The sequence below is a fragment of the Lissotriton vulgaris genome, chromosome 1_1 (assembly GCF_964263255.1).
Source record: "Lissotriton vulgaris chromosome 1_1, aLisVul1.2, whole genome shotgun sequence".
Lineage (NCBI taxonomy): Eukaryota > Metazoa > Chordata > Amphibia > Caudata > Salamandridae > Lissotriton > Lissotriton vulgaris.
Window position 1 is genome coordinate 1,991,991,176 of NC_141685.1, and position 23,847 is coordinate 1,992,015,022.

Consider the following 23,847-nt stretch of genomic DNA (forward strand, 5'->3'; position numbering starts at 1 on the left):
GACAACTCTTGCTCTTTAGCCCAATTGAAGACACTGTCTTTCTTGATCAAGTCTCTTAACGGCTGTGACACCATTGCAAAATCCTTAATGAACTTGGCCATGTATTCCGCGAGCCCCAGGAACGATAGTATGTCCTCTTTGCTCTTCGGAGTGGGAGCGTCCCTCACTGCTCTGATCAAGTCATGCTTAGGTTTGATGCCCTCTTCCGATAGTGTGTGTCCGAGGTAGTCCACGGAGCATACTCCTAGCTTACATTTGGATGGTTTAGTGGTGAACCCTACCTCTTTCAATTTTTTCAGCACCTCCTTTGCCATCTCATTGTGTTCACCTTCACTACCTCCGTAGATCAGTATGTCATCTTGAAAACAGATGGTGTTCTTACAGTCCTTTAATACATGTTGCATTACTCTTTGGAAGGCCGCGGCCGCTGACGCCAAACCAAATGGCATTCGCAGGAACTTAAAATTGCCAAACGGGGTTGTGAATACCGTAAGTATCTGAGAGTCCGGGTGAAGTTTGATTTGGTAGTAGGCAGAGGACAGGTCCAGCACACTAAAATACCTGGGCCCCCTGATCGTGCTCAACATTTCACCAATCCTGGGAAGTGGAAACCTGTCCACCAGGATGTTCGCATTAAGATCCCTTAGGTCCACACATAGTCTTATGCTGTTTCATCCATCTTTTGCTGTGATCACAATCGGGGCCAACCAGGCAGAACTCTCAATCTCCGTGATGACTCCCTGACTGACCAATCTCTGAAGTTCCTGCTGAAGAGGCTCTCTCATGCGCAATGGTATGGATCTAGTCTTGTGCACTACAGGTTCAGCCCCTTCCTTTAGAATGATCTTGTGCATATAATTCTTAAAGACTCCCAATCTGTCGCTGAACACCTCCTTAAACTCTTCCATGAGGTTTCCTGCTACGCCTACTGGGTCAATTAATAACACCTGTTCTTTATTGTTCGGCTCTAGAGTAATACCCAACTGCTTCTTGTGTTTCCAGCCCAATAGGGTCGAGCCACTTGAGGATACATACACCTTTCCCACCGTGTGTCTATCCTTAAAGGAGATTCTCATTGTCAACATGCCCTCTAGTGGGATTTTCCCTTTGTTATACCCCTTGGGACAGATGTCAGGTTGCATTAATTTGACAGGATGGTTAGCAAATGTATTCTCAAAAACATTTTTATCTACCAGAGTGTAAGGGGAGCATGAATCGGCGTAAATACGAAACTTCACACCATCCAGCAAAACATCACATTTCGGATACATATCCTCATTATCTTCCTCCTCTTCACCCACTTGAAAAATATATGACCTCTCCCCTTCCTCATCTTGTGGGGTTTCCTCAATGACATGCACGGCTTTGCCGGAAGCTTTACACACCTTGGAATAGTGTCCCCACCTGTTACACTTCCTACACTGCACGTTTCTAGCGGGGCACTTCCAGTTACTGGCCAAATGATTGGGACTCCCACATTTAAAACACACCATGGGGCTGGACTTACTGCGATTCACCTCTTTGCTTTTGTCCCCTATTTTACAGACAGTATCTCCCTCTGTGCTAGACTTGTTTTCTGTCCTCTCTTTGTTTGTCCCCTCCTGCGATTTCATTTCTCTGATACACCTCGCAGTGTGTTCTAGGCCCTTAGCTATGTTTATGGCTTCCTCTAAGTTAGGGTTCTTGGTGAGTAATTCTTCTTGAGTCTTGGTGTCATTGGTGCACCTCACCCATTGGTCTCTAATCAAGGAGTCTGTGAGTTGCCCAAATTCACATGTGGCTGACAAACCTCTCAATACTGCTACGTAATTGCTTACTTTCTCCTCCCTCTTTTGCACCCTCTTAAAAAACTTATGCCTTTCCATCACCACATTAATTTTCTCCCTGAAGTGAGACCCTAATTCTCTCAGTGTGCTTTCATAAACATTGACACCTTCCTCCACCTCCTCTTGGTCATCCTCCCCCAACCTCCCTGTTATATCTTCATAGATCTTCCTCCCATGTGTGCCTAAATTGTGAAGTAGTATATGCTGTTTGCGTATATTGGTGTAATTACTACCTCCTATGGCAATAAAATATGACTTGAAAATACCTTCCCACCTTCTCCAGGGAATTTCGGGTTCACCTAACTCATTGAGGAAAGGTGGAGGCTGACTCATTAAAGCACCTGCCATTGCCATGCAATACTTTGCTTTTCAAATATCTTTTCTCTTTCAAATAAAGAAGAACATACATGAACTACAGGCAGGTTTACTTTACCAAGTTGCTTAAGTTGTGCCAACTAATATGACTACCCTACAGCCCAACAGTTATGAAATCTCTGGAATGCAGGAGAAAACAGCAAAACCTGTGGTAAATGAAGTCCCCTTTCTACTTCCACAGGTCGGGGTCTCAGAACCAATTGAACCGCTGGCCCCCTCCCACTGGCGGGACCTTCCTGTGAGGAAACTTCCCCTCACGAAGAAAGTTCCAGTCAGAACGGAGCCCTGAAGACAGAACACGGTGGGTCTGAGTTGCAGGCTATGCTCTTTTGCACCGTTCCAGCTCAGCTTCGACAGGCGTAGCCCCCAAAGCAAGCGAAGATCTAGTCAGAAAATCTTCGATGTTCCTCTTTGAAAACCTGACGGTAAGCGCGCCGCCTCGCGCCAAAGTACCATCGGGGCGCTGAACTCCTTTTATTTCACGCACACGAAGCTCAGAGACCTTAGGATGTTCTGTGCACAGCGCTCTTCCCAATACGGCAGCAGGTCCTGGTTACAGTCCGTAACGCGAATCTTTTGATCTTTTCACCGACTACGCGCTAATCACTGCTCCGCCCCCTGTGCCCGGCCTGACACACGATCGTGGCAACTTGCGCGCAGATCCCGCAGCTCTCCTCAACACACTGCCTGACAAGCTAATCGGAGGTTTTGGTGCCCGACGTGGCACCCGAGTACAGTTCCAACCCGCTATGTAAATCTTCCAGTCAGCCACAGACCCCGGCTGCGAGCGCTGGGTTAGGGACACTTTAACGCTAAATTTCTTTATATTCTTACTTGGGTTCTATTGTCCTCGTGACCATGGACGCTGTCACTCGCTCCTTCCGCTTCTTTTCTGTACTTGCTCCGTTACTTCACTTTTACTTTTTCTTGTTGACTAGCAATTAATTCACCCCAGGGAGACGACATCCACTGTCCCTAGCACAGTCTCCTACTCCTCGTCGCCAAGAATTGTAGTAAGGAGGACAACCGTGGTTTGTAGATAAGATCTTTATTAGATCGGTAAACATGTAGAATGCCGTCAGCTGTCAACACAGGAGCCGCGCTGCTATGTCAACATTCCATAGCGAGCGCCGGCTGACAAGAGAGGACTGTACCATGTACTGTTGAAGGGGAGGGGGGAACATGGGACAAGGTAAATGCATACAGAGTAAGATACAACACCCACGTTTTCAACAAACTCGTTGAGCTGGGTGTTGACGTGGCGTTCCAATATTTTGGAGCAGGCTGGGAGCAGGGATAAAAGCCTAAAGTTGGCTAAATTTGTGGTGTCAGCACCAGATTTTTTGAGCAAGGGGACAACCATGGCATGTTTCCATTTCTGTGCCACCAGAGATTCGGTGAGAGAGATGTTTAATAACCTCATTGAGAATCTCCGTGGTTCAAGGTCTAGTTGTTTTAGTATCTTCATAGGAACTGGGTCCCGAGGAGATCCCGAACGGATACTATTTAGACAAGACAGGAAGGAGGAGTCATCAAATGGTAACCAATTATAAATAAATACAGTGGGAGAGAAAGAAACACTGCAAGAAGGGCCAGGTTGGAGGGAATCAGTTGGCAATGAGAGGGGGGCCAAAGATTGATAGATGCCCTCAACCTTAGATATAAAGAAATCCGCAATGGCATTACATTGTGTGCCATCCAGGGCCGGCATGGAGGGAGTGGTGTCTGCTCCTGTAAGTTTCTTTACGGTGGCGAAAAGAGTCCGAGGACAGTTTTGCGCAAGGGTAATAGTAGAAGCAATATAAGTGGCCTTGGCACGTTTACAATTTGCATGGTAGACTTTCAATTCGTCTTTGTAAGCCACCTTGCAAGGAGTGGAGTATGAAATCCTCCACTTCCTCTCCAGGGCCTTACATTTGGCACGCTGGATTTTTAATTCGTCGGAGAACCAAGGTGCAGGGGGGTGCAGGGATCTATATTTGCTGCTAGAACGCGGGGTAAGGTCAGTCACTGCGTCTGTCAGCCAGCAAGAAATAAGAATGTTCAAGTCCTGCTCAGTATTAATAGAAACCGGAATTGTCTCAGTCAGACGCTGATTAAAGGCAGCGATATCGAGCCTATCCCATCGGTAAGAAGATTTAATTTCCTCCACATGAGATCTGGTAGAAAATAAACCAGGTGGTAACATAAAGTGTATCGCGTAGTGATCAGACCAATTTAATGGACGCGCCGATTGAGTACAATCGAACGAAAGAGTAGAAATAATTGGGTCCAAGAGATGGCCTGCGAGATGAGTAGCCCCAGAATTACAAAGTTTGAGATTAAAAACCTCAAGATCAGATAAAAAAGATTTATTCAGGGGGTTATTAACATCTTCTAAGTGAATATTTAAATCACCAAGAATAGTGAAATTATTCGATTTCAGTAATGTTGCAGAAAGGCAATCAACAAGTGAGGGAATCCAAGAAGCTGCATTCCCAGGCGGCCGATAAATTAGCAGACCGGAAAGCGTCAATCGGGGGTTAATCATTAATTTAAATAATGCTGCCTCACTACCTCGAAGATGTAGTTGTTCCAGTTTACATTGATAGATGGATTTGAAAATGATTGCGAATCCACCACCTTTACCGGAGGGTCTGTCCTGATGCAACACAACATAGTTGGGGGGAATAGCTGCAGCAATGTCCGGACCCGAGCTAGCATGTAGCCAGGTCTCGGTCAAAAACACTGCGTCAGGAGATTCATCACTTATGAAATCGAAAATATTTAGTTTATTCTTAGGGAGCGATCTACAGTTTAAGCTCCAAAAATGGAGAGGAGAAAAAGATGGTGTACGACCCTTGGTCGGCTTCCTTTTCCCCCGGTAGTGTTTTTTATTTAATTGCGTCTTAGAAAGCTGCATTTTGCCGGTGGAAAAGCCACAACCAGCACATGTGAAATAGTGAGAGGGCAGAGTGCATAAAGTGCAGGTAGTGGGGATGGTAGGTCGCAATAAATGTAGTGCCATGGTGGTGTAATGTACGCGGTCACACAAGGCATTCCGAGTTAACATACCTAAGGACATGTTGGCAGAGAGCAGCCCGTCCTGCATCCCGTCCTCAGCGCGGACGGGCGCAGACGGGCTGAACTCAGGCGGAACTCCGGCGATCCCGCTGCGCGATGACGCTGCGCGTCAGCGTGGCTCGCTTAAATGCGCGTCCAGCCTCCAAGACTAGACCGCGCAGAGCGCCTAGCGTCGTCAGCCCCACCTAAGATGGCCACTATAACGAGACGTGGGCAGGGACCCGCAAAAGCGCGGTGCTTGTTTCCAAAATTATATGCAGTGAGCGGGGCAGAGTGCGGTAAGCTGTAGGCCAATTTTAAAATCAGGGTAAAAGTTTTAAATGAAAAATGAAATCAGACAGACAAAACGGGAAGTTTTAAAAAGCTGCTAAAATGCAGCACGATCTGATCGAGGTCTCCTTTAGAGTAGCGCCAGCTTGTTAGAGCGCCCGCCGAAGGTTTGCCTCGCTTAAATGCGCGTCCAGCCTCCAAGACTAGACCGCGCAGAGCGCCTAGCATCGTCAGCCCCACCTAAGATGGCCACTATAACAAGACGTGGGCAGGGACCCGCAAAAGCGCAGTGCTTGTTTCCAAAATTATATGCAGTGAGCGGGGCAGAGTGCGGTAAGCTGTAGGCCAATTTTAAAATCAGGGTAAAAGTTTTAAATGAAAAATGAAATCAGACAGACAAAACGGGAAGTTTTAAAAAGCTGCTAAAATGCAGCACGATCTGATCGAGGTCTCCTTTAGAGTAGCGCCAGCTTGGGCCGACTGCAAGTGATTCAGAACACAGCGGCCAGGCCATCTTCCTGATTCGGCCTAGAACCCATACTTCCCAGCTTCTGGTCTCGGTGCACTGGCTCCCGGTGCGGAAAATAATATTTTTCAAGGCCCTGGTCCTGGTCTTCAAAGCTTTCCACAGGATTGGAGCACCTTACCTTAGGGACAGATTTCAACCTTACCTCCCTCAGCGCACTCTGAGATCTTCTTCCCAACTGCTGATCACTGTCCCTAAAGTCCAACTTTCCCGGGTGGGGGACAGATCTTTTCATGCAACGGCCTCCAGATTATGGAATAGCCTGCCTTTTGCTATCAGACAGAGCTCTGACCTCCTCATCTTTAGGAAAAGTTTGAAAACGTGGCTCTTTCAGTTGTGATTTCAGCGTGGTTGGTTGTGCATGGTCTGATGTTATGGGGTCTACAATTGTGCTCCAGTGCTGGGACACTCCTGGGAGTAGCCGTGCACTATACAAATATAGATTAACATAACATAACATAACGCAAAGGTGCTCTAAAGAAGGCACTTAGAAAAAGGAAAAACAGAGGCTCATTGGAAGAGGGGGCCTCCATAAGTCACTGAAAGCCGCCTACAGGAGTGAAGTAGGCGAGCACAAGAGGAAAGAAATGGAACAAAAATGGCTCACAGTATTTGCCTTGTTAAAGTAAAAGAACAATGCCAAATTATGGAGGTATATGAACCGCCTGAGCTCTCAGCCCAGAGGCAAGGCGAATAACATTGCAAGCAATGAATGGGAAGTGTATGTAAGGAGCTTATATACCAAAGGAACATCAACCTCAGAGCAAGCCCCTCTTAACAACACATGGGAAACAAGTACTGACATAGTCACTCTCCCCGAGCACACAGATGAAGCAGGAACAACGACACCTGAGGGCAATCGCTTCACAGACACTGAAATTATAAGGGAGATAAGGAAAATGAGGGATGATGGGGCACCAGGCCCAAACGGCATCCCAGCCCTGGCAATCAAAACAGCTCAGCCACTCTTCACCTCAATCCTCACCCCTCTGTACAATTTTGCATACTTAACGACAACAATCCCACAAACATGGAAAGGATCAATTCTTTTTCCTATTCACAAGAAAGGTGACCACTCAAACCCCGCCAACTACAGGTTAGTGGCCCTGCTGGACGTAGAAGCCAAAGCCTATGCCAAATTACTATTGAGAGAATTAGAGGACTGGGCTAATAGCAAAGAAATACTACCATTCTATCAGACCGGCTTCAGGGCTAACAGTGCAACTACAGATAACATCATGGCCCTGGCCTACCTTTCAAGACGAGCGGTGATAGACAGGCATCTGCCACTGTTTTGCTGCTTTATCGACTATAGCACAGACTTTGACAGAGTTGATAGAGGCAAACTCTGGGGGAAACTGTCAGGCTGGGGAGTTCCATCAAAGCTACTGAAAGCCATATATCCCTTTATGGGGGGATCTGGGTACAAGTCAAGATAAGCCCACAGTGTTATCAGCAAGAGTGGAAACCAACAACGGACTGAAGCAGGGCAGCGTCTTGGCCCCCCTATTATTCAATTTCTATACAGCCGACATGGGGGGAGCTTTGAAAGAGGCAAGTCGAATAAACAAAAGGCAAGGAGCTCGAAAAGGGCAGTCTCAATGCCCAGAAAGAAGAAGAAACGGGAGGCTTCTCCAGGGTGGGGGGAAGGAAACTATACACAAGCTCTAAAAAAGAAAAAAGAAAAAAATAAAGCACACGGTGGGGAGCAAAATGGGGAAAAAAATAAAAAATAAAGTCCTAACTGCAATATTAGAGGAGTACAAAGGCCCAGTCGGGAGAGATAAAGACAAGACCAATGATGATGGCCATAAATAAGAGCATAGAAAAAGAACTTAAAATATTAACGTGGAATATGAATGGAATGAGAATTAAATCATGGAGAATAAAAATATTGGAGTACTTGAAAGACTGTAATAGCGAAGTAATCCTAATCTAGGAATCACATCTAACAAAGGAGGAGTGGGAACCAATATGTAAAACAGGGTTGGATAGAGCACTGTATTTGTACGAATCAAAATTGTAACATAAAAGGAGTCGCAATCATTTAAAAAAAAATCTTTGAAAGCAGTGATCGAAAAAACAAAAATTTACAGAAAAGGCAGATGGGCCATCGTGACGGCAAGAATCTATAACAACGTATATACCCTGGTAGGCTACTATGACCCAAATTCCAATAACCCTGAACCACTAAAGAAGCTATATGACAACCTCCTAGCAACCAACTCCCCAATAATATTGGGAGGAGATTTTAACATTATATTAAACCCCTCAGAAGACAGACACCCAGCAAAGAACCTCCCCAACTTGCCAAACATGAGAGAATGGGTGGGGCGTTATATGAAAGACCTAGGCCTGGTCGATGTATGGAAAGGAAAAGGAAATACAAATCACTGATTCACGTATAAAAACAAAAGACTAGGGCACGCTTCCAGGGTCGAACCGTTCCCAGCCCATATTTCTGGCCACTCAGCGGTACAACTTATATTGATGCTTAAAACTTCACCTCTTCCCCATAGGTGGACTGTAGATAGGAGTATATTTCTAGTGGAGGCTTATAATGAAAAACTTTCAGAAGAAACAAAACTGTTCTTTGATCTTAACAAGGCCAGAACTACAAAACAAACTGCCTGGGATGCCTACAAAGCAATTATCAGAGGGAAAATCCTCAGCATAGCATCGCACAGGAATAACGAAAAGAAGATATTTGTCAAACAGATTGAAAAAGAATTACTATCGCTAGATGTGGACCTCAAAACTGCTAGTTGCAGCAAGTCAATCCCTGAAATAGAAGAAAACATAAGAAATAAGAAAACAGAGCTCCATGACTTCCTGGAAAAAAGAGTAAGAGATAAATGGGAAGCCAGTAAACTCTCTCATTATGAATATGGAGAAGGATGCGGGAGGATCCTAGCCTGAAAAGCAAAAACTGAAAGAACTACAAATAGAATTACAAAGATACAAAGAGTAGAAAATACAGGATACACCTCAGTAAGCAGTACAATTAGGCAAGAATTTAAACGCTTTTTTGAGGATCTTTACACGGAGGACCTAATTAGCACTGAGGACCAAATACAACACTTTCTAACGTATATAACTAACCCGGTGGCTTCACAGGAACAGAAGCTTGCTCTCAATCAAGAGATCTCGAAAGAGGAAGTCAGAGCTGCAATTAAGTCCCTTATAAGAGGGAAAGCCGCCCGTCCAGACTCCCTACCAAATGAATTATATTTACATCTCCAAGAAACACTACTTACTCCACTTACGGAACTCTTAAACTGTATATTTCAAGATAACCAAAAACTCCCAAACTCCTGGAATGATGCAATCATTAACATTATCCTAAAACAAGGGAAAGACCACACAAAATGCGAATCATACAGGCCCATCTCCCTTTTGAACACGGACTACAAAATATACACACAGATCCTAGCTAAAAGAATAGGGGCAGTGGCAGGGTCCCTAATCCACCCAGACCAAAAGGGTTTTATTAAAGGCAGGCAAATACAAGAATTATCCCACAAGCTCATTGCTGCCATCGACATCGCAATTCAAGATACTGTTCCTCTATCTGTAATAACTTTTGACGCAGCAAAAGCTTTCGATTGAGTCAGTTGGCCTTTTCTGAACACTACCCTAACTAAATGTAATCTAGGTGATAAAATCGAAAGTGCTATATCCAACATCTACTCAAGTGCAAATGCAAGAATTCTAGTAAATGATGCTCTTACTGACAACGTCCTTTTTAAAAGAGGCACTAGACAAGGATGCCCCTTGTCTCCCCTCCTATTTAGTTTTTACATTGAACCTTTGGCTATCTTATTAAGAGGAGAAGAAGAGATCCAAACCTTCAAATATCATGGATGGGAGAAAAAGGTAGCATTATATGCCGACGACCTGATGATATTTACTGGGAATCTAGCGAATTCACTCCCCATAATAGAGGATACCATAGCCCAGTTTGGAGCAGTATCAGGCTACCAGGTCAATCAAACCAAAACAGAAATTCTTGAATGGAACACAGCCTCAGGAAACCCTCTTATCAAAGGCAAAATCAAATATCTTGGAATTGAATATACAAAAGACCTAGATGAAATAACCAACCTGAACTTCTCTAGGATACACAAAGAAATCAGACAACTACTAAAGGCCTGGTCAGGCCTATAATTATCATTCCTAGGAAAATCTAATTTAATAAAAATTACCATTTTACCTAAATGTACATACTTTTTTAACTCCCTCTGAGTTTTAGTACGGAACAAATCAAAAAACTTCAGGGAGAGCTATCTAGTTTCCTCTGAGCCGCTAAGGGTGTCAGAATCGGCTGGAAAAAACTTAGAAGAAACAAAGCACAAGGGGGAATCACCAGCCCGAACATACTGGAATACTGTAGATCTTTTCAGTTCAAGAACATTAGGATTCTACTGACCGAATGGGGTAACTGGCCCACTTACCTAAAAGCATTCATAGGCTCCAAAGAAGACCACTACTTATACAAATTTGGCCATCCAAAATTTAAAAAGTAAATAAAACTTAAGACGATAAAGGCTGCAGCTAGATCCTGGATGGAGATAAGAAGAACACTAAAAATACCGTATTTCAGCAAACAATGCGCCAATCTGGGAATCACCAGACACCCCTGAATGTTTAAAAGATGCACTATCGATCCCATTAAGAAAGCACAACATAGACCACTGGGGACAGCTCTTAGAAAACAACTGGATTGTGAAATGGGAAACTCTATACGAAGAAACTCAGGGGTCGATATCAAGATTTAAATTCTACCAGCTAAATAGTTGGGTGCATACTCTAAAAGAAAAACTGCAAGGTGACGAGATCATTGAACAAAAACTCTTGAACCCAGCTACATTCAAAAAGGAGTTTTTTTACTGGTACTGGGCCCTTATAAGAGCATGGGAGGAAGAGTACAAAACCCCACAAGATATCTGGGAGAAGGACATGTGTGGAAATTAGCAAAATTAATGTACCTAAGCGGCGTTCATTTGCCCTCTCCCGTCCCCCTCCCTGTAGGCACCACGTATACCCTGAAATGTTGACCGCATTATTCTGCCAATGAAAGCCCGTGCCCATATGTACATGACAGCCATTTTAGGCACCTTGGCCTCTTGCCCACTCATTAGAATCACTGGCTTCCCTCCTGCGCGCATTTGAGCACCCCCCTCCCACTCTCACATGCATAGACCATGAAACCCAGCACTCTGCGCGACCCTGCTATGAAAGGCAACCCTCCTGCTTGACCCAGGCACCCCCCCCCCATTTCCCTCTTGAAGAAGCATCCTTCGCCTCAGCTGACATAGCCCCCCCAGCTGTATCTGACTGCCCCTGTTCTCTCATGTACGAGTCATAAGACCTCTCTCTCTCTGTGCGACTCTGACCCTGCGCGCACCCTGACCCCCCTCCTTCTCCCTCACATGGACAAGTCATAACCCTTCCTCCTCTGCAAGACCCTGTCCTTGGGAGTCACGGCCGCGCCTGACCAACACCTCCTTTCCCTCCATGAATGCCCCTCTGTTGACAAGCCTTCCCTCCGCGCTCGATTGTCCACGCGGCATGAATACCACTCCTTTGATGACCCCTTCCCCCGAGTCCGACTGACCACACATGTCCGAGGCCATCGCCTAAGCCAGGAGATACCATTTACTGCCCTTTTATTGTATGGAGTCACTCCTCTTCAAAGGACCCACTGTTGATCCTGGCCACCCCACCCCCTGGGCTATGATCAGGCGCACACATCCTAACAAGTTGACGGAACACTCAGCTGCGTCATTGCCCCCTCCCTTATCTACAGTTCAAGGGTCTCTATTGATAACATATGTGGGGTAGGATTGACACGAGGATTATAGGGATGTCTTTCCTTTGTGTCACAATGTCCTGATTGTAATGCCAAGTGTTTTGTAAAGTATAAAAGCCAGAGTCTCAGCTCACTTGTTAGAGCACCTCCCGAAAGACACTGTGTTTCGTGTCCGAAATGACATGCTCTCCTCATGAGAAATAAACTCTGTTCTTGATTCCTGCTCCCAGCGCCCGTCTCTTTATTTTGGTAACTACTCAGAATGGGAACTAAGAGGCGTCTTGCGCCAGCAGCCTGGGCATCGATGGTAACATGGGCTCCTGTTCCACAATTGGCGCCCAACGTGGGGCCCATCAGTGACATACGGTCCAGTAAGAGAGATCCAGACGATGAGGTGAACATCTAAAATAATCGGAGTATACCTGCCTTGAGAGGGCCCTCGTCCGGCTGCCGATTGAATGAACTTCACCTATTCTGAACGGACCTCTCTTGAGTGACCTACTGTCCTGACTGGAATCCCACAGGACTGCTGCGGTAAAATCATGGAGTAAGAGAACGATCGGGCGCTGGAAGGAGGAAGGCGAAGAACTGCCCACACGGTCCGGTCCGGGTAAGGTCGCGTAAATGCGACAAATTGTGAATTGATTGTTTGTTGGATAATACTAGTATTACGCTTTGTTGAAACCTCTGGAGATTCACCGTCTGCAAACGGAGAAAAACAACAGGCTCTCCCTTTGCAAGCAGTGAAGGATAGGTAACGCAGACTTTTGTCCCCATTGTAATCCGTCGTGCCTATCTTCCTCCCCCACTGTTTCCCGAACTGTCGTTCGTGGATTATTGTCTGGAGATTCTTTGTCTGCAAACAGGGAAGAACAAGGTCTCGCTTTGCAGGTAGAGAAAGAGTGGGCAACGATAACTTTTCGTGCCCACTTATTCTCCCCACTGGATTGTTTGATTGGCCGATTATTCGGTATTGGTTCGTTTGAGGTATTCACCGCCGCCAAACAACGGAGAATAGAAATATTCTGCCTAGTCTTTGCCCGCTGTGATAAGATAGGTAATGCAGACTTTTGTCCCCGTTGTAATCCGTCATGCCTATCTTCTCCCCACTGGTTGGTAGCCTGTTTAGCCCGGACCGCTTGTTAGAGTCGAACCATCCAGCTCCACTGGAGGGCACATCTAATAAGGACCTGTTCATTAAAGTGTGGACTAGTCGATATAGCTTATAATAGGTTATGGCATAAAAATAAAAAAGAAAAGGAGTTGAGCGAAATCAGTAGGCCACTGAGGAGTTATCAACTTCGTTAAAAATAAAATAAAAAACGTTAGAAATAACTAGCAATAAGAAACATAAAAATGGCGAGGGAAGACAAGCCTGACACCAAGGCAGCCACGAGGTAGCTAGGTTCCGTTGCCTATTTCTGCCCTAAACATGTCTGCCTCATTGCCCACCACGCCCAAATAACGGTCACATGAAATAGAAACAATTCAATAGGTACCTACCCCCATTCCGGAAGCTCCCGAAGTGCAACGGGTCCGCGGTTACGCCCATCCGGAAGGCGAGGCCTCGTGGCACGAGGGGCTCACCTGGCCACGGTCAGGAGGAGATGACGTTGGGCAGGCGGTCCAAAGAATGGCAGAGACCTCTCCTTCTCTCCTCTCCTGCTGCCCTGCAGGCCACGGGGGGGGGGCTGTCTTGCCTCAGCCACCGACCACCCTCCCCCTCTCTGTCTCTCGCCTGGTCCGACCCACGAAGAGGGCCGAAGTTGGAGGCGAGAACGGCGGCGAATCAAGTAGTCCCGCCACATTTCAAATTCGCCGCATGCCATCGCCTGCTGGTCCAGAGCCGAAGCCAAGGCAAGAACGGCGGCAAATCAAGTAGTCCCGCCAGATGCCAAATTCACCGCCTGCCGCCGCCTTCATAGGTACAGGCAGTCCTGCCACATTTCGGGCTCCCTGGAGAATCAGATAGTCCCGCCACATGTCAAAAAGGGAGGGGGGGGGCTGTCTTGCCTCAGCCACCGACCACCCCCCCCCCATCATCAATGGCTGGCACGGCCAATGTCGAAAACGATGGAGCCGGAGAACGGCGCGGGGTCGCTGGAAGGGGGAGATGCCGCGAACGACCCTCCCCCACCTCCCTCCAGGTGGAGGCTTCCAGCGACACCCCAACACTCTTTGCTTAAAGAGGGTCAACATCAAAAAGAGGTCCTCTGCCCAGGACGGGCACTCGCTCCATATCGCCTCTCCTCGACCTTGAAGATTCTATAAGAGCCGGGGGGCCCCCGACCCTCTGCATGGGTGCCCCCGCCCCCTTCACTGGGAACCACGACATCGGTGCTACTCCCGCCGGCACCAGACTCGGATCGGAAATGGCTAAGATGCCACCACGGCACAGGCTTGTTCAGTTCCGGAGGAACACCAGAATGACCCGGTAGGAAAATTGTTGCCGCCCTTCCCACTCTTTGACTCATGGTCCATATTTGTTAGACTGTTAACCACCTAGCACGGAACTTTTTGAACTGTCAACGGAAGGTTCTGGGCCAACCATGCGAGACTAGAGACACTCTGACTGCCCTGGAACTTGCCTGACCCCACCCAAAAATGGCGCCGACACCAAATGAGACGTTTTATTAATGAACTTTGTTGCACCCTGATTGCGCAAGCTTTTTGCCCCGAGATATATATTTATAACGTATTGGATAATGAAAGTAGAGATGAAGGATATTGAGTATGTGCTTGGACAATGAATTGACTTAAGGGTGGGTACCGATTATGAGTTGCAAAATGAATTGGTGTAATTTAAGGTAATGAATGAACATTGGATAATGTATTTATGAATTTGTTAAGGATGAATTACTGACATGCATCATGCTTGCTCTGTAGGGGAGTTTAATACGATCTTATTGCACTGCTGCACTTTATGCAATAAGCTGCCACCAGCTTTGTTTTCCTCATGTACAGTTCCAATCTGCTCCGTGGCTAAGTCCACTGGGTTATAGGCCTGTATTTATGTGCCAACACTTTTTATTAAAAGTATTTTGAAAACGAAAGCATAGTTGTAGCGGTCGCGATTAATGAGTTTTGAATGTACTACTACTGTGAGCAACGAGAAAGTATGATGAAGGTTAAAGGTTAAAAAGTCGATATTTAGCGGCCACACTACGTGTCACAGGTAGCCGGAAAAGTGCTTTAGAAGGCCTAAAACGATATCACAGAAATGCCACCTGACCGCCACCCTTGTACCCGATCAAAAGGGGTTGCGACCAAGTAACACATGTAGATTCGCAGATCGTAAATGATTATATATCTGACATTGCTGGTCCCTCTGGGCTTAAACGCCGAGATGGTAAAGAAATGCTCTACGTGGAGATAGGTCGAGTATGTGGTAGGTAAAAACATTTTCGGATTTATGTGCGCTGATGCGTTTTGAATGCTGCACCCCCCCCCCTTTTTTTTTTCTCTTCTCCTCCCTTCTGCAGGTCCCGTCGGAACGCCGGCTGAAGTATGGAAAAGCGACGATCGAGCAACCGACAAAAGGAGAAAAAGGGGATCCGAGCATAGTACTCATGCTAACAAGCTTTGAAAGACGTGGACGTAGATATGACTGTTCCTCCTTAGGACGTAGCGACTGGGAGGATGGACTGACATAGAAAACTTGACGGGTATCGTATGACGGAAATTGACTCAACGTTAGAACGTTGGATAACGCGACTATGACGTTTAATCAGATAGGGAAAGGACTGGGAAAAGTCCTGAGGTAAGGGTACCCAGGCACCACCCGTCTGGGAAGTTAGAAATATTGTTGATGTTCGAAATATACCACCCCCCTTCTCACCCTCTTATAGATAGAACGAAACTACCCGACTGTTCTCCTGATCGATACCCTCTGTTGCCTCAGCCGGAGAACATCCAGTCAAAGGAAGAAAATAAAAATTGGTTTAAGATCCACCTATGGGCAGATAGACCAGCCAGGTTAGTTCCTGACCAACTGACTGCGGTGTGAGTATTAGCAACTGAGAACACTCGCGGAGATAGTGAACGAGAGGAAAAGGAGGAAAAAGGTAAAAAGGAGCTCAACATGTAGATAAATAGGATACTAAAGATGCGCAGCATACAGGAAAATTTTTGTTTGGCCAATAACTGTTTTATGTTTGTCGTGAACTCCTTTGTATGTAACGCATGTACTGTCTTCCCTTGTCTGAGTTTGTGTGTATGTAATGTACGGATTTATGTCTTCCCTCTGTCTGTGTTTGCGTGTTACCTGACCCCTGTCGTTCTGTGTTGTGAGCGCACTGAATGACCTATTACCGTACACGTCTCTTTCTCTCTCTCTCCCTCTCTCTCTCTCTCTCTCTCTCCCTCTATATATATATATATGTCATACGTGTACCGAATGGCTCGTTTAGGTTGCGGACGACTCTCACTCCCTATGAGAGTCCCCCTGTCCCTTCTTTTTGTATGGTAATACTGTGCCCCGTCGGCACCAGTCTAATTGGATACTTAGTGAACGCGAAGGTGTTCAGCAAAATTGACAGAAACTAAATTGATTGTAACTTGCCATATTACTACCTCTCCTTTCTGCAAAATGAATGAACTTGAATTGGCTAAGAAAGAGAGGACAGGTAAGACGACTGATATCCCCTAATCTGGCCCATTTATGAGGGGGACTATATGTCAATGGCATCCTAATTTTTATTGTTAGAGACAAGCGCCAAGGTCCAGATTGATCCCCAATGCCCAGATTGCCCAACCCCTTTGCACCCAACACGAATGCCCGAAGCATCCCCGCCCCACTTGATTGACCTCAGCTACTGTCCCCCGATATATATATGTGATGACCATGAGCAACTGCCGCCCCCTGAGAAAAATCTGTTTGACCCTGTCTTTCAATGACTGCACCCCGCTCTGTTTGAAAGAGTCAGCCAGCTTGATAGGGAAATGTAAGACTGTTCTGGCTAGGGTTAGAAGGACGAGTCTCCCCTGAATGTTGACAATCTTAGGGTTTTTGATGAAATACGCAAGTGACAGGAGCCTGACCTCTGTCCATATATGTCATGAACGAACACCGATTAGACTTGGTGCGAACGCAGTAGAAATGCCCACCTCTTTACTTCATGGTAATAGACTTCTGACTACGACCAATGAGCATAACGCCAGGTGCTAGGATTGCGAGTGGAATTCAAATGTAAAAATATCTACTTCTGCCATTTCTCTAAAACGTTGTCTTGTACCTATCCAAAGATTCACGATTACCGGAGGAGATGGGTCAGACGTGACGCCCAGCCTGACTGCAGACCTTGGGACACGTATGACATCGACCAGAGGTAGAGCTGCAGAGCAACAAGGCACGGGACGAGACCACAATTTCAACGTGGAAAATGACGGGCCGCCTCGACGCCCTCCGACTGCTAACCCACGTGTGCCTGGAGTCTCCGTCTGCCTTCTTAGGGCCCGATTGATGGGCCCGCTTGCTTGTTATCCCTTGCTCCCTTGGTCCCTTTTTGTGTGTCCCAGGAACTCTGACCCAACTCCGCTCACTCTTTCTCCCATTGACTATTTGAACAACATCCACCCACCTTCCCACGTGACTTTTTTGCCAAAGGAAAGAACTTCAATTATATGGGAAGAGGGTGTTGCCATAGAACTATAGGTGCCGAACATAAGGCGCCGCCAAACGGACTGTTTAGGGAACAGGACTGTGGTCTAACAGCAGAGGACTGGCCGCACCCTGCAACGCGTAAGGATAAAACCGAGCTGGACCTATAGCTCCACCGCCGGTGCTCAACAGCGCCAACGAAAGTACCCGGATTAGAGCCTACCAGTGATGGCTCACTGCTAAAAGACACTGGGACGAAGAGATCTTGTGCATCGGACTGAATTCCACCCTCAAATGCTTGCTCAAAATGTTCATTGGTCACATTTTTAAGTCAGAAACGTTTATGCTATGTAGTGCTTCTGAAATGATAGGAACTCGACAAATGCAATTTCCTATGTGCTGCATTCTGCCCATCACATCAACTGTTCATGATTTTTATACAATATGTTAGTATTGACAAATGCTATTTCATCAATCACATGTTTATATGTACGCCCCTTAACTAGGAAGAATAGGTAAATGGACTTTGTTGTTTATATGTACGCCCATCTACTAGGAAGAATGGGAAAATGAACTCGCTTATGTTAAAAGCGGCGACTGTGGAAATTAGCAAAATTAATGTACCTAAGCGGCGTTCATTTGCCCTCTCCCGTCCCCCTCCCTGTAGGCACCACGTATACCCTGAAATGTTGACCGCATTATTCTGCCAATGAAAGCCCGTGCCCATATGTACATGACAGCCATTTTAGGCACCTTGGCCTCTTGCCCACTCATTAGAATCACTGGCTTCCCTCCTGCGCGCATTTGAGCACCCCCCTCCCACTCTCACATGCATAGACCATGAAACCCAGCACTCTGCGCGACCCTGCTATGAAAGGCAACCCTCCTGCTTGACCCAGGCACCCCCCCCCCATTTCCCTCTTGAAGAAGCATCCTTCGCCTCAGCTGACATAGCCCCCCCAGCTGTATCTGACTGCCCCTGTTCTCTCATGTACGAGTCATAAGACCTCTCTCTCTCTGTGCGACTCTGACCCTGCGCGCACCCTGACCCCCCTCCTTCTCCCTCACATGGACAAGTCATAACCCTTCCTCCTCTGCAAGACCCTGTCCTTGGGAGTCACGGCCGCGCCTGACCAACACCTCCTTTCCCTCCATGAATGCCCCTCTGTTGACAAGCCTTCCCTCCGCGCTCGATTGTCCACGCGGCATGAATACCACTCCTTTGATGACCCCTTCCCCCGAGTCCGACTGACCACACATGTCCGAGGCCATCGCCTAAGCCAGGAGATACCATTTACTGCCCTTTTATTGTATGGAGTCACTCCTCTTCAAAGGACCCACTGTTGATCCTGGCCACCCCACCCCCTGGGCTATGATCAGGCGCACACATCCTAACAAGTTGACGGAACACTCAGCTGCGTCATTGCCCCCTCCCTTATCTACAGTTCAAGGGTCTCTATTGATAACATATGTGGGGTAGGATTGACACGAGGATTATAGGGATGTCTTTCCTTTGTGTCACAATGTCCTGATTGTAATGCCAAGTGTTTTGTAAAGTATAAAAGCCAGAGTCTCAGCTCACTTGTTAGAGCACCTCCCGAAAGACACTGTGTTTCGTGTCCGAAATGACATGCTCTCCTCATGAGAAATAAACTCTGTTCTTGATTCCTGCTCCCAGCGCCCGTCTCTTTATTTTGGTAACTACTCAGAATGGGAACTAAGAGGCGTCTTGCGCCAGCAGCCTGGGCATCGATGGTAACATGGGCTCCTGTTCCACACATGCCCGGCATCGACCACTCAAACCTTTGGCTTTCCTCAAATGCTATCAGGGGCCGTGTAGTAAAATCCGCCCCCCTGAAGAAAAACCATCTATTCACAATCCACAGATCATACTGGTCTCCAAAAAGGCTTTCTAAAATGACCAGTAAAGAACAAAAAAAATGCCCGAAATGTGGAGAAGAAAGAGCTGACGATCTACATATGTTCCAGGTCTGCACAGCGCTAAACAACTACTGGGACCAGATCGGTAAGATCCTCTCTGACGTAGTAGATCGACTTATAAAGGTAAGCGCAGAAATGGTTATTTTTGGGATACTATGTAATGAAACACCCCTGCCTCTAACTAAGGATCAAGAAAATATTCTTTTCATCTTGATTCTCCTGGCCAGAAGAGAGATCTGTATAAATTGGGTTAAACCATCTCCCCAAAAACACACAGATTGGCTAAATTCCGTACTGAGGGTATATAAACTTGAGACTCAAAAGAAACACACAAAGAAAAACAGATTCTGGAATCTGTGGGAAAGGTATAATTTGCGATATATCAGAGGGTCCAATGACTAAGGCAAAGGAAACAACGATTTCAAGCTAATTACTTGACCAGAGTAGTCATAATGACTAGCTCCCCTACTGCCAAAAATCGTGTGCCTTTCGGTTCGGACAAAAGAAGGCACCAAAAGGACAAGGCTAGAAAATGTGTCTTTCAGGACAAATCCGGGCCCCCCACTCCAAAGCTCTGAATGGACACTGGGGCTTTTGACTCCTCTTTACCTTAAGGGAAATTGCTCGATGAGGACTATAAAAAATTTAAATAAAAAATAAAAAGAAAGAGGCAAGTCTAGTTCCACCTAAACTGGGTACAGTGAGACTGGCAATTCTTCAGTATGCAAACGACACAGTAGTGATGGATCACACAAGGGTGGGCCTCCAAAGAGCATTAAAAGAGCTGGGGAAGTACAATAAGGAGAACCACCTGACTGTTAACCAGAGCAAAACAAAGATAATGGTATTCGGCAGATATCCTCATATAAAACATGCACGCTGGACCTTGGGGGACCTTCAAATTGACACTATCACAGCCTACAATTATCTTGGGGTTTGGCTACATGAGAGGGCAACATCTGCAACTCATACAAAACACCTAATTGCCAAAACCAAGAGTGTAATCCTATCTATGAGACGCCTAAGTCAACGCTTGACTAGCCCCATGTTGAAGGTCCTCAGGGCAAAACTAATCCCGGCCATCAACTATGGTCATCTGGCATTCCCAGGAGATTTAGATAAACTCATATCAGCAGCGCAGGTCAAAGCACACAAAATCGTGCTGCAAACACCCAGGTATGCAAGGAACATCAGGCTATGGCTGGAATTAGGGCTCAGCAGACCCGAACTGGCCCTCCAAAGGGACCTAATTAAGTATTATATCAGAGTCCTGAAAGCACCTTATGACTCTCTTAAACACCACTTGGTAACAATCTTTAGAGAAGAGGACTCCCCCCGGTACATCAAGCTGGGAAAAGCAATAGAGACCCTCAACATTGAACCACAAAGCCTGCACCTAACAGACATCCCGCACAAGACCTGGTCAAACATCATGAGACGGCAGGTCCGCTCCATATCGTACGAACTGGATCTAATCGCTTTTGGTCATAACACCCTCACCAAGACATTGAACAAATCTTACATTATGGGGAAAGCCCAACCATACCTAAGTGAAGCACTTGGGGCCTAGGCCCGCAGGAAAATCCTTTTTATGAGACTAGTGGCCCTAAGAACTGCGGACTTCAATCCAGCATGAGCACACGCAGATGGTGCTACATCTTGCCGCCTATGCAACTACCAAAAGGAATCCTGGCTCCACTTACTATGTTGCTGCCCCAAATTAACCAGTGAGCGACAAAGAATGCTCTGCCCTATCTTAAGAGAACTTGGCATCAGAACATGCAGGGAGGCATCAGTCTGGTGCTTCTCGGAAAACAATAACACACTTCCTTGCAAGTGCGGCAAAATTTACTCACCATAGTAGACTGGCCTTAGATGTAAGTGCTTCACCATAAACACGTGAAACACAGAGACTGAGAACAGGCAAACAAGGTGCCTCAGTAACAATTTATGGGCAACGAAGAGCCAGCCCGATTGAACCATTGCCGAAGCACAATCAAGTTCCCGGAGTTGACGGCAAAAGGGACTTTGCAATATAGGATATGTTTGTCGGAAACATGGTTCCAAAGACTCGTAGTTCGGCGGGGGAGGGGGGTGGCAGGGGTGGGTGAGAAAGGGGGGGAGGGCTTCAATTTTTAGCTTTTTTTTTTTTTATTATTTTTACTGTAATGATTTTAAATAATTGAACGGTCAACAATAAATCAATCAAACTTGCGCCTCAGTCAGGGAGAAGTAAGGAAAAGGGGATACACTTCTTACTAAAGTGCAATGTGAGAATAACCATGAACACAAGTAGAATCATAATCCCAGTTCCTCTATTTAAAGCAATTCCTCTATTTAAACGAATCAGATTCAATACAGATTCAGGTTATAAACATACACTCCAGTTTAGATAAGAGATTATAAAGTGGTTGTTACAATCTGGATTCCTATATTCTACAGCCTTAGAGTGTGTCTGCGCCTTCGGCCTCATTAAATAGGGAAGGAAGAAAAAAGACTAGAACGCCAACAAAGATGGCCGCATTCTATGTGCAAATCAAAATGGCTGTGGGGTCCCCCTCAACAATGGCAGAGCGGTCATGGATCAGTAAAGAAAGAACAGGGGATACTCTTCTTATTAAAGTGCAATATGAGAAAACCTTTGTATACAAGTGAAATCACAAACCCATTCCCTACACAATTGTCTTTATGAATAAGTGGGTGATGTGTCTGTGAGTGCATAGTACATTTACACTTGTGTGTTTAGTAGTGGTGTCGTGCTGTTGCAACAGTGGTGTCTCATAATGGTATATGTGGATGGTGTCATAGTCCACCATTCTCATTGGCTTGATGCTGTTCAACATTGCGATGCAGGTACAAAACTAATAGCTTGGTCAATTATCCGGAAGAAAATTAAATTAGGGAGAATTAATTTTTATACTCCTTTATATATGAATGAACTTCTCCCAGATGTATTCCATGATCAAGTGATGAGGCGGTGAGATAATCTTGGGGTCAACATAATTGGAGACATTACAGATCAATCAGGGTTAATAACATTTGAAAGGGCGCAACAGCTATATAATTTGGATCGGAGAGACTTTTTCAAATACTTACAGATAAGGTCAGTCCTGCAGAGAAAACAAGCAGGCAATTGTAAATTTATTAGGGTAGACTTGATGGAATTTGTCCGAGATGAGGATGGATGCACAATCTCTCAACTATATGGTGCATTATGCCAGTATAATGAGGATGACAGAGGAAAGGTATTTGATAAATGGAGAAATAAATTAAATCTATCGGGAAATGAGGCTGAAAAGTCGCTCAGGTTAGGAAACACTACTTTAAAGGTTGCAAATCTGCAGGCACAATATTTTAAGACTCTATACGAATTATAATATACACCGCATAGAATAGCCAGTTGGGGGGGCACGAGTGGGATCTTCTGCCCAAGATGTCAGAGTATGGAGGCTGACACAATACATATGTTTGCAGCTTGTCCTAAACTAGATCCCTTTAAAGAAGCTATGGAGGAATTCTTTAAAGAGGAATTGGAAATCTCAATTAAATTAACTAATGAGATTATGGTTCTTGGGGTGGCAGAGGAGGGGCAGGAGGTACCCCATCAAGAATTTTTATTTATTGCAATGACGCTATGGAAAGACTCTAATCCTCCTTCATTTCAAAAATGGCTTTCAAAATTATTAGCTATCTATACTCTAGAGAAAGCTTTATATGAAAAAAAAGGCGTGAAGGCAAAGCAGCTTGGGAAGCGGATATGGGCCCCAGTTGAAAAATGGAAAATTAAATTAGACGGTTAATTAAAAAGAGGGATAGACTCATGCTTATTCTTACAAGATTATAGTCGGTGGGGTCAAAAACTGCTTAGCCCTCTTTGTAATTTTTCTTTTTTGTTGTTTTTGTTTTTGCTTTCATTTAAACTTTGCCTTTTAAGAATATGTTGTACATTTCGTTTGGTTCTTTAAGTGACTAAGCACTAATTGAATGATTTCTGTCATAACTGATATATATGTCAAAATAATCAATTGTTTACACTTTGTTTTTCTGATGATGAAATAAAAAAAAAAAAAAAAAAAAAACTAATAGCTCGCGTGAAATGAAACGCCACTGCTTAGACACTCACCTGAGGACCTAGCCGTTTGTTCTGTGTTCTGCCCAGGAACTGGGATGGGGGTGTAGTTCATGGGTAGGGTGTGCATGGAGGTGCCATCTCATGGCAGTGTTGTTTAACTGGAAATGAAGCTGCAATGATGTTGCACTGTACTTCTGAGTAGTACTGGACCAGCCTCAGTATGATTCAGACATCTGAACCTCAATTTGAGGATGTCAAAATTGCACTCAGTAATGGCTTGCATGTATGTATGTATGTGCCCTATTGTACTTCTGTTGAGGCTGTGTGCTTGGATCTTGGAAAGGGTGAGAAGATGGGGAGAAA